The sequence below is a fragment of the Zingiber officinale genome, chromosome 2A (assembly GCF_018446385.1).
Source record: "Zingiber officinale cultivar Zhangliang chromosome 2A, Zo_v1.1, whole genome shotgun sequence".
NCBI classification, from domain to species: Eukaryota; Viridiplantae; Streptophyta; class Magnoliopsida; order Zingiberales; family Zingiberaceae; genus Zingiber; species Zingiber officinale.
This window is the reverse complement of record NC_055988.1, coordinates 86,067,410-86,085,530: the sequence shown is the minus strand read 5'-3', so window position 1 is coordinate 86,085,530 and position 18,121 is coordinate 86,067,410. Positions and strand designations below refer to the sequence as shown.

At 38.5% G+C, this 18,121-nt stretch overlaps 1 pseudogene; it reads right to left on the bottom strand.

The window, feature by feature from the left end:
• Positions 1 to 429: 429 nt before the first annotated feature.
• LOC122043770 lies at positions 430 to 16,811 on the bottom strand (annotated as a pseudogene).
• Between the last annotated feature and the right edge of the window lie 1,310 nt (positions 16,812 to 18,121).

Below are 18,121 nucleotides of genomic sequence, written 5' to 3'. Positions count from 1 at the left end.
TACCATTAACTCCAAAAATGAAATACAAAACACAATTAAATCTAATCTAAGCATAGATAAAATAACATGACATAAGATAAATCTGATCTAAAGCATCAATTTATACCCTAACTTAAACTTATCAACCTAACAATTAACCAAACACAAATTAAATAAAAATTAAGCCTCAACAAGGTAAAGAGATACTAGATGACAGTGATAAAAGCATAACTAAATCAAAATTAACCTGTTCTAGGTACAAAAATAGTAAGAGTATGAAATAAAATGGTAACCGTTCCAATCTAACAATCAATCCAACAATCTTCACACTCTTGCCGCCAAACAAGAGGCCGGAGATGAGAATGCCCAACTCCGAACCTTAGTGAAGATTCTAAGCTGCAAATCAGCTCCAGGTTCGCTCAGCAACACCGACGGAACACCTCCGGTGAGCTAGAAACAACCCGGAACCCCATAAATGGCCAAAAATCTAGAAATCTGCAATCCGGAATCTCTGGATCTGGGATGAAGTTGCGGATGATGGTTTGCTGTTGGATGGAGCTCAAGAACACCGGAGGAATGCCGCCAGATGTTTCTGATGGGAATCGGAGTCGCTGATTGGAGGAACGTTGCCAAATCTGTGTTGGAACAGGGAAATGCCAGGAGAAGAATTCCACCGGAGGGAACGCCCGCCGATGGCTCCAGATGATCAGAATCAGCTGCCGAGAAGCTCTCCACCGAGGTCAAAGCTTGAAAGATTGATTGGAGAAAGGACGGGGTCGGAATCTCACTGGAGATGTACGCCGCGGGACGTGAGTACTGTGTAGAGGAGATCGACGAAGAGAAAACACTGTAACTTCTCTGTTTTGAATCAGATCCAGATCTGAACGGATGGTTGGGATGCTTTGGAGCTCAATCAACGGTGAAAGTTCACTTAAAATCCGATCCGAAGGTGTTGATCTTGATCTAGGGTCTGGATCTACTCTCCCTTAGGTCGGATGGACTAGATCTTTACTGGATGGTTCAGATCTATCAAATCTTTGATGAACGGTCCATAATGCTCCACAGCCTGATCTTCTCGTTTAAACTCCAATTCGAGCATAAATTCGGTTCGAATAGATCCAAATCCAAGATCCCTTGATGCCTACAAATAAGAATAAAAAATAAGCATCAAATAACACAAAATAAAATAATTTATAATTAGGTCCAAGAATAAATGTAATGCATAAAATGTGATACAACCATGATTTAAACCTATGAAATCAACATCAAACCATGCATGAATGAATCAAAATAATACAGTAAAATCATAGTTATCAATGGATGGCTGCGATGCAACGGTGCTGATGTGGCAATCGATTGAGGATGGTTTCAATCGATTGGGAGCATAGGATATAGCCATTGCGGAGCGATTTCTCTGTAGATCTTTGCGATTTCTTCTCCTGCGAGCTTACAGCGATCTTCAAGGCGATTTCTCCAGTACTCACGCCAGTTCTTGAAGGCACTTGGGGAGCATCTCCAAGGTTCAATAGGCAACAACGAGTATCAAGAAGAAAGGTGTATTCATTTGTATTCTTAGAGTTTTCTTCTTGTATTTGTATTTGTGTTGTGTGTGAGCTTGTACGAGGCTTCTCTGCCTCCGGCTATGATCGAGAAGGAACTGTTCATAGTTGAGATAGTGTGTCATGTGTGGATCCTTGGATTAGTCACCTCTTATTGAGGTGGATACCAAGTAAATCCTAGGTGTTAGCGTGTTTAGTTTGTTGTGTCTTTCTTTCCGCTGCATATCATCAAGACGACGCAAAACAACAAGCAAGCGATGAAAAGCTATTCACCCTCCCTCTAGCTAGACACATCGGTCCCAACAATTTCAATAGTTAAGCTAATTTAAATTTTGTGTAATTTTAAATTCAACTAAGACCCCAAAAATCTCCGACAACAGATTGTTTTTGCTAACAATCTTGAAACATATTCAATTCTGTTGAGATGACCACATAACAGAATATTGAGGTGCAACAGACTCAACACGTGCAAGCCCCCTTCGCCCTGATTGGAACTGTGTCAATCAGTCACCGGGAAAAGCCAGAGAAGTTAAGTGGACTGAACTTTAAGAGGTAGCAGCAAAAGATGCTCTTCTACCCGACCACGCCAAATTTGACTCGGTTCTTAACCGAGGACCCTTCCAAGTGTGCTGAGGATGCTAATGCGCAAACCATCAGTGCAGTGGAGGCATGGACTCATTCTAAGTTCCTTTGCCGAAACTACATCCTCAACTGTCTTGCCGACTCGCTGTACGCTGTGTATAGCATGAAGAGAACGGCTAAGGAGCTGTGGGAGTCCTTGGACAAGAAGTACAAGATGAAGGATGCAAGGACCAAGAAGTTTATAGTGGGACGATTCCTGGACTACAAGATGGTTGATTCCAAGATGGTGATCAACTAAGTCCAGGAACTTCAGGTGATCTTGCACGAGATCCACTCAGAAGGGATGGTTCTGAGTGAAACCTTCCAGGTGGCTGCTATCATTGAGAAGTTGCCTCCCGGCTGGAAGGACTTCAAGAACTACCTGAAGCACAAGCGAAAGAAGATAAATGTGGAGGAACTCATTGTAGACTTCGTATTGAAGGAGACAACAAAAGTTCAGAGAGGAAACTATTCTCTCAGGCTACTGTGAAAGCCAACGTGGTCGAACAAAGTCAAAGCTTGAAACGGAAGAACCCCAAATCTTCCAAGATAGGGCCCAGAGGAGGCATCAACAAGAAGAAGTTCTCTGGGAAATACTTCACCTGTGACCGAGTGGGTCACAAATCTTCAGAGTGCAGGAAGTCGAAGAAGAAGCAGGAGGGCAACCTAAACGAGGGACCAGAAATGGACGACCTCTGTGCTGTGGTCTCTGAGTTGAACCTGATGGGTTCAAATCCATGGCAATGGTGGATCGATACTGGAACCACCAGACATGTGTGCTGCAACAAGGAGTTGCTCCACAATTTCGAAGAAGTCACTGAGACAAACTGTTCATGGGGAACTCAGCAACCTCGGACATCATGGGTCAAGGAAAAATGGTGCTAAAAATGGCCTCGGGCAAGGACCTAACTCTGAACAATATGTTATATGTTCCGAAGATTCGAAAGAATCTAATGTCCGGATCATTGTTAAGCAAGAATGACTTTCGCATTATTTTTATGGCAGACAAAGTTGTACTATCTAAGAATGGAATGTTTATAGGAAGAAGCTATATATCTGATGGGCTATTTAAGCTCAATGTAATGACGATTAGGCCTAAGATAAATAAAAATGAAAGTTCTTCCACTTATATGCTTGAGTTTTTGTTTTGTGGCATGGTAGAGTAGGACATGTTAACTACGATGTGTTGCGTAGATTAATAAACATGCAGAGCATACCTATATTTCATGTTGACCAGAAACACAAGTGTGAGATTTGTGTGGAAGTGAAATTGACGAGGTCATCCTTTCAACATGTTAAAGATGCAACGAACCACTCGGGCTAATCCACATCGACGTGTGTGACCTTAAAGGTACACCAACATGTGGTGGGAATAAATACTTTATCACTTTTGTAGATGATAACACAAAATATTGTTATGTGTATCTCCTCAAAAGTAAGGATGAAACTATAGAGACATTTGCTTCCTATAAGAATGAGGTTGAAAACAGACTTAATAGAAAGATTAAGGTAGTTCAAAGTGACCGAGGCGGTGAATATCTATCACCTTTTGCTGAGTTGTGTGCTAAACATGGGATCAGATACGAAACAACAGCTCCTTATACTCCTCGGCAAAATGGAATTGCTGAGCGGAAGAATCAAACTCTAAAGGAGATGATGAATGCTCTTCTATTAAGCTCTGGAATGCCAGAGTTCATGTGGAGGGATGATATGTTAACAACTAATTACCTTTTAAATAAGGTGCACCGGAAGAAAATAGATAAGAGCCCTTATGAGTTATGAAATGAAAGACAACCGTCCTACAAATATTTACTAATGTGAGGGTGTCTTGCCTAAGTTTTGGTGTCTGATCTGAAAAGGTTTAAAATAGGACCAAAGACTGTTGATTGCGTATTTATTGGATATACATAAAATAGCAGTGTGTATCAGTTTGTTGTGTATGAATCACAAATTTCGGAGATACACAAGAACTCGACAATAGAATCAAAAAATGTCTCGTTCTTCGAGCATGTATTTCGGTATAAGACCCAAGAGGATGCTAGCCCTTCAAAGTGGACATATGAAACACAAGGTAAAGATGATGATGAGGAACCAGTGGAGGTTGAGCTTAGTCGGAGCAAAAGAGCTAGGGCAGAAAAAACAGATGGATCAGATTTTATCACTTTCATATTGGAAAGTGGACCCCAAAGTTACTCAGAAGTTGTAGGCTCTTTTGATTGACCTCACTGACGAGAGGCAATTGCATCTGAGATAGACTCTATCTTGCAAAATCACACTTGTAAACTTGTGGATCTTCCTCCGAGAAGTAAACCACTAGGTTGCAAGTGGATCTTCAAGAAGAAAATGAAATCAAATGGCACAATTGATAAGTATAAGGCCAGATTGGTAATCAAAGGATACCGACAATGAGAATGCCTTGATTACTTTGATGCATATTCTCCAGTATCGAGAATAACTTCCATTAGAGATTTTTGTCTATTGTTGCTTTGTGGAATCTCGAAATACATCAAATGGATGTAAAGACTGTCTTTCTAAACGGGGATTTAGAAGAGGAAATATACATGGAGCAACCTGAGGGGTTTTCTGTGTCAGGACAGAAAAACAAGGTTTATAGATTGGTGAAGTCATTATATAGCTTGAAACAAGCACCAAAGCAGTGGCATTAGAAATTTAATAATGCCATTAAGGAATGTGGATTCAAGATTAATGAATGTGATAAATGTATCTAATTGAAAACCACAGAGAATGACTAAGTCATCTTGTGCCTATATCTAGATGACATACTTATCATTAGGAGTAATGATAAGATAATCAAATTCACTAAAGATATGTTGAACTCAAGATTTGATATGAAAGACATGGACCTAGCTGATGTGATTCTGGGAATCAAAATTCTTAGAACAGCAGAAGGACTTGTTCTTAGCCAATCTCATTACGTGGACAAAATTCTTGAGAAATTCACCAAAGGTGATACTGCGTTGGCATGAAGTCGATAGATACGAGTCAACATCTATCGAAAAATCGAGGTGAAAGTATCTCTCAGCTAGAGTACTCTCAAGTGATTGGAAGTCTGATGTACTTAATGAGTCATACACGACCAGACTTAGCCTACGCAGTAAGTAAACTTAGCAGATATACGAGTAATTCTGGTGTTGAGCACTGGAAGGGGATAACAAGGGCACTGAAATATTTGAGGTATAGTCATGAATATGGACTACACTATACGAGATATTCCGCTATGATCGAAGGATAAAGCGATGCGAGTTGGATATCTGACATAAAAGACTCCAAGTCTACGAGTGGATATGTATTCACTCTTGGCAGTGTAGTCATTTCTTGGAAATCTTCTAAGCAAACTGTAATAACTAGATCCACGATAGAATCTAAGTTTATAGCTCTTGACAAATGTGGTGAAGAGGCTGAATGACTACGACAATTCTTAAAAGATATTTCGAGATGGTCAAAACCTGTGTCGGTAATTTGCATACATTGCGTAGTCAATTTGCATTCGGTTGGGCACAGAGTCATCTGTACAATGGTAAGTCTAAACATATATGTTGTAGACATAATACCATTAGACAATTACTCTCAACGGGAGTTATCGTTGTTGAATATGTGAAGTCAAAGGATAACCTAGTGGATCCGCTAACCAAGGGGTTAAATAGAGAGTTAATTGCAAGCTCATTGCGAGGGATGGGCTTGATACCGATAGGAAATGTTGATGCAAAGAAAACCCAATCTTTGCAGACTGGAGATCCCAAGAACTATGTTCAAAGGGGCAACCTAACTGCGCCAGCAAAGTTGCTCACTATGGGGGGAACGACCTAATGAATCAGTGAAGGATGAAGGTTAAGCACACGACTTTTAATGGTCCAAGATGAGTAATGTGGAATACTCTTGAGAGATCACCTATGTGAGAAAGAAGTGGGGCTGCTTCGTAGAGAATTGGAGGCATAATTCTTAGAACTTCTCACAGAATCAGGCGTGTTCATGGCTAAGAATGAACACACTCAAGAGAACTGAGTTGTATCAGGGAGAGTCTTGAATGAAATATTTCAATGTTTACATAGACAACAGAACAATTCAAGGACATCTCATCTACTGTCAGCCAGTAAGCAAACATATTTTCATAAGGGAAGGTTCAAAGGGTAAAACCTAGCTGTCCTATACTGGACTCAACTGCTGAATGTTATCACATACCCTATCTCCATTCATGTGGGGGATTGTTGGATATATGTGAATGGAGAAGAGATGGAAGAGGCATGGAGCTCCATTATGAATGGGATTTTAGTCCCATATTGGGAGCTTCAAGGCAAATTAGTTGGTTTATATTGATTCACATGCTTTGATGATGTGAACAAATGCATGGGGAGAGGTTCTCTCTCACGCGTGGGTGGTCCGGATTGCACTGAACCAAGTTGACTCGTGTACGAGCACGACCTGCACGCATCGAAAGCCGGACCAATCGGGGTAAAATTTGTCCAAGTGGAACAACCAAAATTTTACCACATAAACCTTTTTGTTATTTGTAACTATTGCATTAAATTGGAGATTAATGTAAAGAGTGAAATGCTGGTGTTTTATATCTCAGTGAGTAATGATCATTAATCGATCATTAATGTTGTTGTTGATCTGAGCTCCTATAAGGAGGTTGAGATCATATGGCAAAAGTTTACACACGGGAAAAGCTGAAGCTCTCTACCTACGTTCCCTCTCCAACTCTATCGTGCATTTCTTGCTCGGTAGAGTGCCTGTGATAGCAATCAGGTACCTCTCAGTTCGCCATGACCACCAGTACTTGGTGAGAATCGCGGTCAGCCGTTGTATCCTAGGAAACAGACGATCCAATAATGCCTCGAAGCACAGCCAGAGGTGGGGCGAATCTGTTTCAAGGAAACTACGTTCGTCGTAGGCCTCGGTTCATTCAGTTCACTTATCCGGCCACTTTCTAGGCTTCCACTTCGCCCTGCTGATCGCTTTGCTCTGTTGTTTGTCTAGAAACTCGCTCGGCAGCTAATCGCTCGATAGAAGCCTTCCACTCGCTCGATAGATGCCTTAAGCTTCGCTCGATCGACCTCTTCGCTTGGTTTGCCTTAAGCTTAGCTTGGTCGGTCTCTTCGCTCGATCGGCCTTAAATTTCGATTGGTCGGTCTCTTCAATCGATCGGCCTTAAGCTTCGCTCGGTCGGCGTCTTCGCTCGGTCGGCCTAAGCCTCAACTTTCAGTCAGTACGTAGTAGCCTTCGGTTTGCTCGGTCACCTAAGACTCTACTTTTGGTTAGTAGAAGCCTTCAATTCACTCGGTCAGTCTTAGCCTATTTCGCTCGGTCGGCAGTAGCCTTCAGTTCGCTTGGTCGGCCTAAGCCTCTACTTTCGATCAGTAGAAGCCTTCAACTCACTCGGTCTCCCTTAACCTATTTCGCTCGGTCGACAGCTAACTCGCCCGATCGGCCACTGTGGAGCCTGCGTTAAGCAATTAGCAGACACTAGCTCCTGCTATCAGCATGAGATTATCAGCTCAAGTCATTTCAACAGTTAAGTAAATTTAAATTTTGTATAATTTTAAATTTAACTAAGTCTCCAAAAATCTCCGACAACATATTATTTTTGCTAACAATCTACACCAGAATTAATATCTCAGTATGCCTTTTCATCGAAAGAACTTGAGTGAGAATCATGATTTGATTGAATTTTACTAAACAGGATTTTCTGTAATCCTAGACAATATTTATATATATATTTGCGTGCAAATGTACTTATTAGGAGGACATAAAGTAGCAGGTCAAAAAACAAATGAACAAAATAGAATAGATACAGGTTTTCACACTATGTTTTGGGTTGATGAAGAAGTAATTAACAAATATAAGAGCCCTCAAAAAGCATAGATGCTGCACTATGTTTGACAAATCTAGTAGGTTAGGGTGATACCCCCCAAAACCAACATTCATATCCATCACCTTTTGGATGTTGGACCAATTGATAGCCAGGTCATGCATCAGATAGACTTAACCAGTGTTAAGTCTCTTAGGCCAGGAGGGTGGCCAACTATCTTGTATGTCTGTACTACCGACCGAGATTCGTGGAAGACAACTATCAAGGGGGACATACCTGTAAAGACAAATAAGTAGAGATCTTTAAATAGAATGAAAGGCATAATAAGAAGTATAAAAGAACATGGAATAGCAACAAGCCCATATACCATGAAATTCCATCTCTTTTTTTCTCACTACACAAAGGAGGATGGTTTTCTTCTCGTTCCATATAGCACAAGTTTGAGATGGGTTTCTGATATGTCACAACTCCAATGCTTAAGGAATCCATTGATTTCACAGCTGTCTTCCAGCAAATAGATTTTGTCAATGTGACCATAGTTGCAGGAAATAGATTATATTTTAGTTAGACAAGAAACAATGGTGGGATCAGATAAATCCATTTTATGCGAACCATGCAAATTGAGCTATTCTGAGATGCTTCCTTATTATCTAAAACTATTTAGAATTATCTACATATTTGATGTATACTGCTGGAAAAATAATTCTTGGCAACAACAATATGAATGTGTTGGTGCAATTAGCACCAATAATTAAACCTAAGTTTTGATGAATGACAAGTGAATTAAAGTTAGATGTGTTGTGATCTAACCTTTCTACCAAGTATGCAGGACTTGACTGGTCTGATACTAAGCTGAAATTCAGTTAGGTCTGGAATACCTGATAGCTAGTGTAGAAGTTCAGATAGGTCAAAGAGTGAGCTGATATCTCGTGGGAAGTCCGGCAAGGTCCGCGGGACCTGACAACCAGCCGAAGTTTAGTTGGGTTTGCACACCTGACAACTGGCAGGAAGACCTGGTGGACCATAAGGAAGTCAAGAGATTCTGCGAGGTAAGTATGGTTAGCCATTAGAGGAGAGTGTTCCAGTGAGGACGAATCCCAATTAGGGATCTTAGGCGCAGGTCCATTTTAGGTCCATTTTGGATCCCTAAACTAAGATCTTGACTAGATCCTGATCTTAGATAGACATGATCTAATTAATAATACTATTTTATTATTGTGATAACTCCATTTTGTAGGTTATACTTTATTTTTTGACTAACATATTTTTGCATAAGTTAAACAGAAAAATCAGCCTTGGTGAACAGTGCTCAAGGCACCTCCTGGTCGATTGGAGGTACCCTGGACAGTGGCGCGAAGGTGCCTCCTATGCGAGTGGAGGTGCCTCGGATGCTGGTTGAAGACTTTGTGCGGGAGGGTGCAGAGGCGCTTCGGATGCTCGTCGAAGACTTCGCGTGGGAGGGCGCGGAGGCGCCTCACATGCCTCTGGAAGCGCCTTAAGCTTTGCGCTGGAGGCGCCTTGGAAGAGCTTTAAAGATGTCCTCCAAAGGATAAAAACCGAAGGTTGCGAAGTTTATTGTAACCGAGGTTTTTGGGATCAAGTTTGCACTTGAAGGCGAGCTAGACGAGGCTTGGAGGCACCCTAAACAGCCTATAAAAGAAGGGTTCGGCCAAGCATTCTAAACAACTCACAAGTTCAATACGTGACCCTTCGAGTTTCTTGCTACTCCGACTTCGTCCTTCTGATGTGTTGCGATGCTACAACACCTGATTACTGCTAAGAAGCCGTCCAACACCGAGCTCAATCCGATCTTCTTCAAAGTGTTGGGTAACGAGGTTATTTTTACTTAATTACTGCATAAAGAAAAATGTAGCCTGTTACACTTGTCCTCGTTTTACTATTGTACTTGATTCCCCTTTCTGGCGGTTTCGGAAGAGGATTATACTGTATTACCCGTCGATACGGTCTGAGAAATCATGGGGCAAGGAGTAGGAGTCACCGAAGGCTCCGAACTAAGTAACTAATCAAGTTCTTATTCTTTTTCGTTTTTGTTTCTATCTTTTTCGTTGCATACTTGTTTTTCATAACTAAAAGAGATAAGTTTTCTAAAACCACGTGATTCACCACCCTCTCATGTGCATAACGGTCCTACAAAATGTTTGTTTCTTGCAAGTTCTATATACTTTATCCTTGTCTCCTATATTATCTAAAAGGTCTGGTAATTTTTTATGACAAGGATGTTGATGATAACATAAGGTCATAAATGTTAAATATATTGACAAATATCACTAATCATTTCAGACACTTTGGTCCCTCTCATTATCACGGTAAATAGGTGTTGCACACCAAACAAAGAAACCTCCAGGTCTAAGAATTCTATTAAGCTCCAACAGGGGCTTCCCACCTCCATTAGCAAAGTTAATATATAAAATTGGGGATAAACACGAGCATACAAAGGTTAAAAACCAATTGACTAAAATATATGAGTTACCATCTTCATCCCTGTGGACTCTACATCGAGCACAATGAATCAAATCGAATACATTGTTTGGAAATGCCAACTTCTGAGTTACAATCATAGATAAAAAAGCTGGAATACCCCGCTCTAAGGAAAAATGTATCTGAGCTTTGTGCTCTTTGGGGGCAAAAGACATAGTAATAACATTCTCATCCAGTAAATATCCACCAAAGCTTGCAGCACCACAACCAACATCAAGGATAACCTTGTGTGCCCTCCTCAATTGAAAGCTGGAAGATTCTGATCAAAATGAAGAAAATGAGTTTTACTAGTTTAGGGTTTAGGCAAATGTGTATCAGGTTGAGAATGAAATCAAATTGAAAAAATCAAACTGATATATAGTCTGATTAATGAATTCATTAAACTATTATGCTAATGCTAGGATGTTCCCCGGAAGGAACGCGTTGCAGGGTCCGGCTGTAACATCTCGGCAAGAACTGCTACATCTCCAAAACTCGGGTGTAGTGTAAAATATACAAGAGTTCGTGTTGTAGGGTCCAACTATAACATATCAACAAGGACTGCTACATCTCCATGAGAACTTGGGTGTAGTGTTAAATAGGCAAGAGTTTTCACACCATAGGTTGGATAAGAACAAATATGATAAGAAAACTAATAATCTAAGATTTAGAATATTGAACATTGGAACCCTCACTAGTAAATCAATGGAAGTAGTAGATATAATGATTAGGAGAAGAGTTAGTATTTTGTGTGTACATGAGACAAAATGGGTAGACGAGAAGGCAAAAACGGATAGAAAACTTGGGTTTTAAGTTATGGTACACAGGAAGGAGTAAAGCAAGAAATGGAGTGGGTATTGTTATAGATAGTTCGTTAAAGGATGAGGTTGTAGGAGTAGTTAGAAAAATGGATAAAATTATAGCCCTTAAGATAATAGTGGCGAAAGAAACTATGAATATAATTAGCATATATGCACTGCAAGTAGGATTAGATAAAGCTATCAAATCAAGGTTTTGGTACGACTTAGATGAAATATTACAAAACATTCCGCCAAATGAAATGATTTTAATAGGAGGTGATTTAAATGGGCATGTCGGAGTGAAAAATGAAGAATATGAGAGGGTACATGGGGGTTATGGGTTTGGAAGGAAAAATGAAGAAGGAAAAACTATATTAGATTTTGCAATAGTATATGACCTTATATTAGCTAATATGTTTTTTAAGAAAACAGAAGAACACTTAATTACGTTTAAAAGTGGGAATAATAAATTACAAATTGACTTTCTTATTGCTAGGAAGAAGGATAGAAGGATTTGTAAAGATTGCAAGGTCATCCCTGGAGAAAGCTTAACTACCCAACATAGTTTAGTAGTGATGGATATACGCCTTAAGCATAAATCAATAGAAAGAAAATATATATAACTCCTAGAATTAAGTTGTGGAAGTTAAAGGATGGGAAACAAAATATATTCAAGGAGAAGGTAAGAGTACAAGCATTAAGTAAAGTATACAGTGATTATATTGCAACATGGGACATGATGGTATCAAAGTTAAAAATAGTAGTTAAGAGTGTACTCGATGAGTCAAAGGGGCATGCACCACTAAGTAAATAATCTTGGTGGTGGAATGAAAAAGTACAAGGGAAAGTGAAAGAAAAACGAATAGCTTATAAAAAATTATATATTTGTAAGAACAAGGAAAATCTAAAAAAAATATGCAATAGCCAAGAAAGTAGCTAAGAGAGTAGTGTGTGAAGCAAAGAATAAAACTTTTGAACAATTATATAAAAAATTGGATACAAAAGATGGGTAAAGAGACATTTATAGAATAACTAAAGTGAGAGAAAGGAAGACAAGAGATCTTATCTAAATAAAATGTATTAAAGATAAATGTAATAGAGTACTAGTAAATGAGGGAGAAATAAAAGAGCGGCGGAAGAGGTATTTTTATCAACTTTTTAATGAAAGTTTAGATGATCAACTTAACTTAGGTAATTTAAGCAGGTCAAATGAGCATATAAATTTAAATTTTTATCGTAGAATTTAAACTTCAGAAGTAGAACAAGCTTTAAATGGGATGCACAATGGAAAAGCCGTTGGACCAAATGATATTCCTATAGAGATATGGAAGTGCCTAGGGAAACAAGATATTAAATGACTTATAAAATTATTTAATATGATATTGAAAATGAAAAAATTGTCTGATCAATGGAGGATAAGTACTCTAATTCCCTTATATAAGAATAAGGGAGACATATAAAATTATGCAAACTATAGAGGTATCAAACTAATGAGTCATACCATAAAATTTTGGAAAAAAAAGTAATAGAAAAAAAATTAAGGAAGGTGACCACGGTGACCGAAAATCAATTTGGGTTCATATCTGGAAGGTCGACAATAGAAGTCATACATCTTCTTAGACAATTAATTGGAAAATATTGGGAGCAAAAGCGAGATCTACACATGATATTCATTAACTTAGAAAAAGCTTATGATAGAGTCCCAAGAGAAATTAGATGGAGAATATTAGAGAAGATAGATATTAGCGTAACATATATTGAACTAATTAAGAATATGTACAAGGATGTAATGACTAGAGTAAAGACTTCAGGCAGAGTAATTGAAGGATTTCCAATAAAGATAGGGTTACATCAAGGATCAGCTCTATGCCCCTATCTTTTTATACTAATTATGGATGAACTCACTGCACATATTCAAGACATAGTACCGTGGTGTATGTTGTTTGCAGATGATATTGTTTTGGTAGATGAAACACATGAAGGAGTAAATGCTAAACTAGAATCTTGGCGAGAAACACTAGAAGGAAAAGGTGTTAAGCTTAGTAAACTAAAGACAAAATATATGAAATTTAAGTTTAGCAATATTAGATATAATGAGACATTTGTTAAGATAGGAGACGACGAGTTACTCGGAACCGAGAGGTTTAGATATTTAGTATCATTTTTGCAAAATGATGGAGGGATTGAGAAAGATGTCTTACATAGAATACAAGTAGGATGGTTGAAATGGAGGAGAGTTTTGGGTGTTTTATGTGACCATAAAGTACTTCTAAAACTTAAAGGAAAATCTACAAAATTGCAGTTAGACCTACTATGTTATATGGAACTGAATATTGGGCTATGACTCGAGCACATGAGTAGAAGATAAGAGCTGCAGAGATGGGGATATTAAGGTGGATGTGTGGACATACGAGAATGAACAAAATAAGAAATGAAAGCATTAGAGAGAAAGTCAGAGTTGCATCTATTAAGAGAAAACTCCGAAAGACACGTTTAAGATGGTATGGGCATGTACTTAGACAATCAATAAATGCTACAGTTAGGTGATGTGAAACTATGACAAACACACATATCAAACGAGGAAGAAGAAAACCAAAAAAGACTTGGTTAGCCACGATAAACCAAGATAAATTTTATTTAAATATAGATGATGGTATAGTTGAAGATAGAGCTCAATGACGTAAAAGGATCCATATGGCCGACCCCACCTAGTGGGATAAGACTTGGTTGTTGTTGTTATTGTTGTTGTTGTATACATAGTCTGATTACAGTTCAAGAGAATTTCTTCTAAAAATGATTAAACGTCAAAGATAAACTAAAATTGAAAAAAAAAAAAATCTAACTTGAATGTAGTTTTATAAGTGATCAGTGCTTATTTGTCAGAAATGGTTGCCCAAAGCTAAGATGATTTATGATGGCAATAAGTCTGTTTCCCATTCATATGTTACATGATTGACAAAAACCAAAGAATTACTTACCACAGGGTAGTTGCCATGTATTCACGAGTGGATATTTTTAGCTAGGCTCCTAACCTTCCCTATGCAAAGGGCCGGTGCGTCAAGGTGAAGTCTCTCATGATTTACTCCCTTCCAGATTGTGTGGGGTCGTATTGGAGGACCGCTAAGGTGACGGCTTTATCTTTTGGTCACACGAGTGGATATTTTTAATAAATTACAAGATACAAGAATGAACCTTCTATCGGGTACAATCAACAACTAATAATCTTGCAACTAGAAGAATATTTAACATTTGTTAGAAAGGCACCGAAGCAAAATAGAACGAAGCATGCATTTGTTTAATCCTCAATAATATCAGAGTCATAAAGAATGCACTAATTGAATAATGTTAAAGAAAAATTCCACCAGCTCAATAGGGAAGAAATAACAAAGAAAGAAATTCATAACTATAGGAGTAGCACATTGGCCTCTAGTACAAACACACTCATGCTATTCTTTTTGCTGAAATCAGCAACAGAACGACCAAATAGTGAGAATTCTCATATACCTGCTCGATGAACTCAATGTATCTAGAAACATCATCTTTAAATTGAGTTACACCTCTTTGGAAAACAAGATAATCACCAGATCTCCTTACCCAGCTTTTGTCTTTCTTATAATCAACAAGTTTAGTGTGAGGGACATTATTATACCAAATCTGCAAACAACAAAATAGCCTATTTTAGGAAGACTCGCACGTTGAATGTGAGGGACATTATTATACCTGGGGCTAGGTTTGGGGCAATGCCGCTCTCGGTGCTCCATGTATTGCCGCTACTCAAGCTCCTTGATGGACTTCCAGTATCCAGGCACGGAATTTAATCAGTGGCTTGGAACGCCTTCCCTCCCCTACAAATCTCCCATCTGACATCAACCTCCTCTTCGCACCCGCCGTCCTCGTCGCCATTGCCGCCATCCGCTACCATATCATCGAAGTCTCCGATATATTCTCGGTTTGATCGGGTCTCCGGCGTCGAGATCGGAGCGGGAGGGTCAGATCGGGAGGGCGGTGGAGAGAGGAGATCCTTCACGGAGAAAAAGTAATTGAACGAATCGGAGGAGAGAAGAAGACGAGAAGGATCGAGAGGGAGAAAACTAAGAAGGTGGGGATACGGAGGAGAAGGCTGGTCGGTGAGCAGAGTTCGGACGATGATGCCATTGCTACTGACGTCGTTGCTACCACTTCGCCACGTTCGCGCAGGCGACTGGCGAGAAGGAGAAGTAATAAATCGGACGGCGATGGCGCTACTGGGAAATTTGCACGAATGTCAAGACGCGCACGAACAGGTTTAATTACACCCCGTTTGGAAACAACTTAAGTGAAGGAATTGAATTGAATTCCATTAGAATTGAATTCTGGCAGGAGTTCCTATGTTTGGAATGGATTAGTTAATAATAGAATTGAATTGAATTCCTTAATTTGGAATCTATTTGAATTAAATTCCATTCTTATACATTTACCATTTTATCCTCATAACTAACTATTTAATAATGAAGTTAAGTATTAGAGAATAGGAAGAAGGGATCGCATAGTTAAGACGGCACTGAAAAAACTCCAAACTTGAAATTCTTAACAAACACAAAGATTTGACAAGTTATCTACAAGGTCTTACTTCGCTCACTAAATTGTCATTAAAATGTTTACGAGGCAACTTCCGTTCTGGAACATCTCACTATACTCCGAAGCTTCGATATTTGTAATTGCCAAGACTTAATTTCACCTGGAGGCTTATATATTATAAAATCTCTTAAACGTCTAGATATTGATGATTGTCCGAAATTCCTTTATGCTAAGGTCACAAGAATTTGTTTGCATCCTTTCTGCTTGGATATTTGTAATTGTCAAGACTTAATTTCACATGCGGCATCATCTTCCTTACTTTTTGATCATAGTAATAAAGCTGTTAGCATCCTTCCATCCTCACTTGAATCCCTAGGATTTTCAATGTCAGAGATCTGCAGGCATTTGATCAGCAATAGCAAGACTTGGTTGATGTTGCATCAAAAGTTATTTCTAATAGACAAGAAATTATAGAAGAAAATATCCGTTTGATATAATAGGTTTGCAGCTCATGATAATCAAATAGTCAAATAATCCGAGAAAACATATAGTCACATAATCACATATTGCAGCTCATAATCAAGAAGCAAATACAAAAGAAAGTAGCAACCTGAGTATTTTCCTACACAAACATACCGTAACAAACCTAACTCCCCCCCCAAAACATACCAAAGTACCAAGTTAAGTTGTTGTATGAACACAACCCCCCAAAAAAATACATACATAAAATCACCAACTTAACTTTTTAGCTAACCATTGCAAGCGTAGCTCTTTTGGGAAACCAAAAAAAACTCCAATAAGATTAGGATGTTCATTTAGCAATTCAACAGCTTCAAAAAGTTTGTCAACCTCCAAACCCAATTTAGCTATTGCTTCATATATTTCTGTAGGCTTCCAAACTTGAGTGTTTGTATTTAAAATAGCTTGTGCAATATCTTTCATTGCCGAAGACACCTCATTTAATTGGGATGAGTACTCATTTGTCATTGGTGCTTTTCTTTTTTTTTTTTACCTTTCGCAACTGAAGCATTAGTTACAAAAGGATTTGATGTTCCAAATTGTGATGCTAGTGTTGATGGCATACTTTCAAAATCAAAGGTAGAAAAATTATCCAAATAAACCTGATTGTTTGCTTGCATCTCATCAATTTCATCAATACTAATATGAGCCTCCTCCCTTTCCCATCTTTGTACTTTTTCTCTAGCACTCTCAGCTTAAGCTCCAGTTGCTACATCTTTCTCATATATCTCTCTGAGAATCTCCAAGTGGTGAAGGGATTTTCCTTTGATATTTTTATACTTTGGATTAGCCTAGTAACAAAAGGAAATCACAATAAAAAAGTTCATAAACAAGCATGTGCAAGGAAGATGCTACCAACTATATTATAGGAAATGAAATATAATATTCATACCTTTATCAGAGATTTCCACACCTCTAGAGGAGCCTCAAATGCTTTAGAAGAATCATTTCATCCTATTCCACTTTTAAACTCAATTTCTTTTGCTAGCACCATTTGTTCTTTAAGAGTTTTGAGACGATTCATCACTTTGGTTTTGTTGATGTTCAAAGAAAATTTATCATTAATTTCCTCTACCACCTTCCTATATGCTTCAGCAGAAAAAGCTCTATCTTCCTTTTGACCCTTACTCTTTTGCTCCCTAAGAACTTCAAGCATCACACCATCCATTTCTGTGGTCCACTTAAAGTATGCATTACAATCATTTCCTCCTTCCACTTCAAAAACTTTTTCAGCATCCATATCACCACCTATAATGTATTGAAATTAAAATAACACAATAATAAATTATAAAATATGAAAGTTAATCATCCATTATAATGTCACATCCAATAATAACTAATAAATCAAACCATACATCAACTCTAGTTCATGTTTGAGAGCAACAATAATACACAAAAAAAAAAATCAATGTCTAGTTATATAATCATTCCACATTTGTGCGGCAATAGAGTCTCTTAAGATTTCCCCCCTTCGTCCATCTTCTCCTCTAGCAATTGCTCCAGTAGCAAGTCCATGATCAGGCTCATTATTCATGAGATCCCTATCAACTTGTGCAATAATTTCTTCATTTGGATCAAAATCCACTAAGAAGTTGTGCAAGATGCAGCATGCTAAAACAATTTCACTCACTGTCTCTACATCATATCTAGACATTTCTGCTAATATTGGAAACCTATTCTTCAAAACACCAAATGCTCTTTCAATTGCATTGCGTAATGAGGAATGTCTTAAGTTGAATAACTCTTTTGGGGTTTCAGGCGGATATTGAGAATATTCT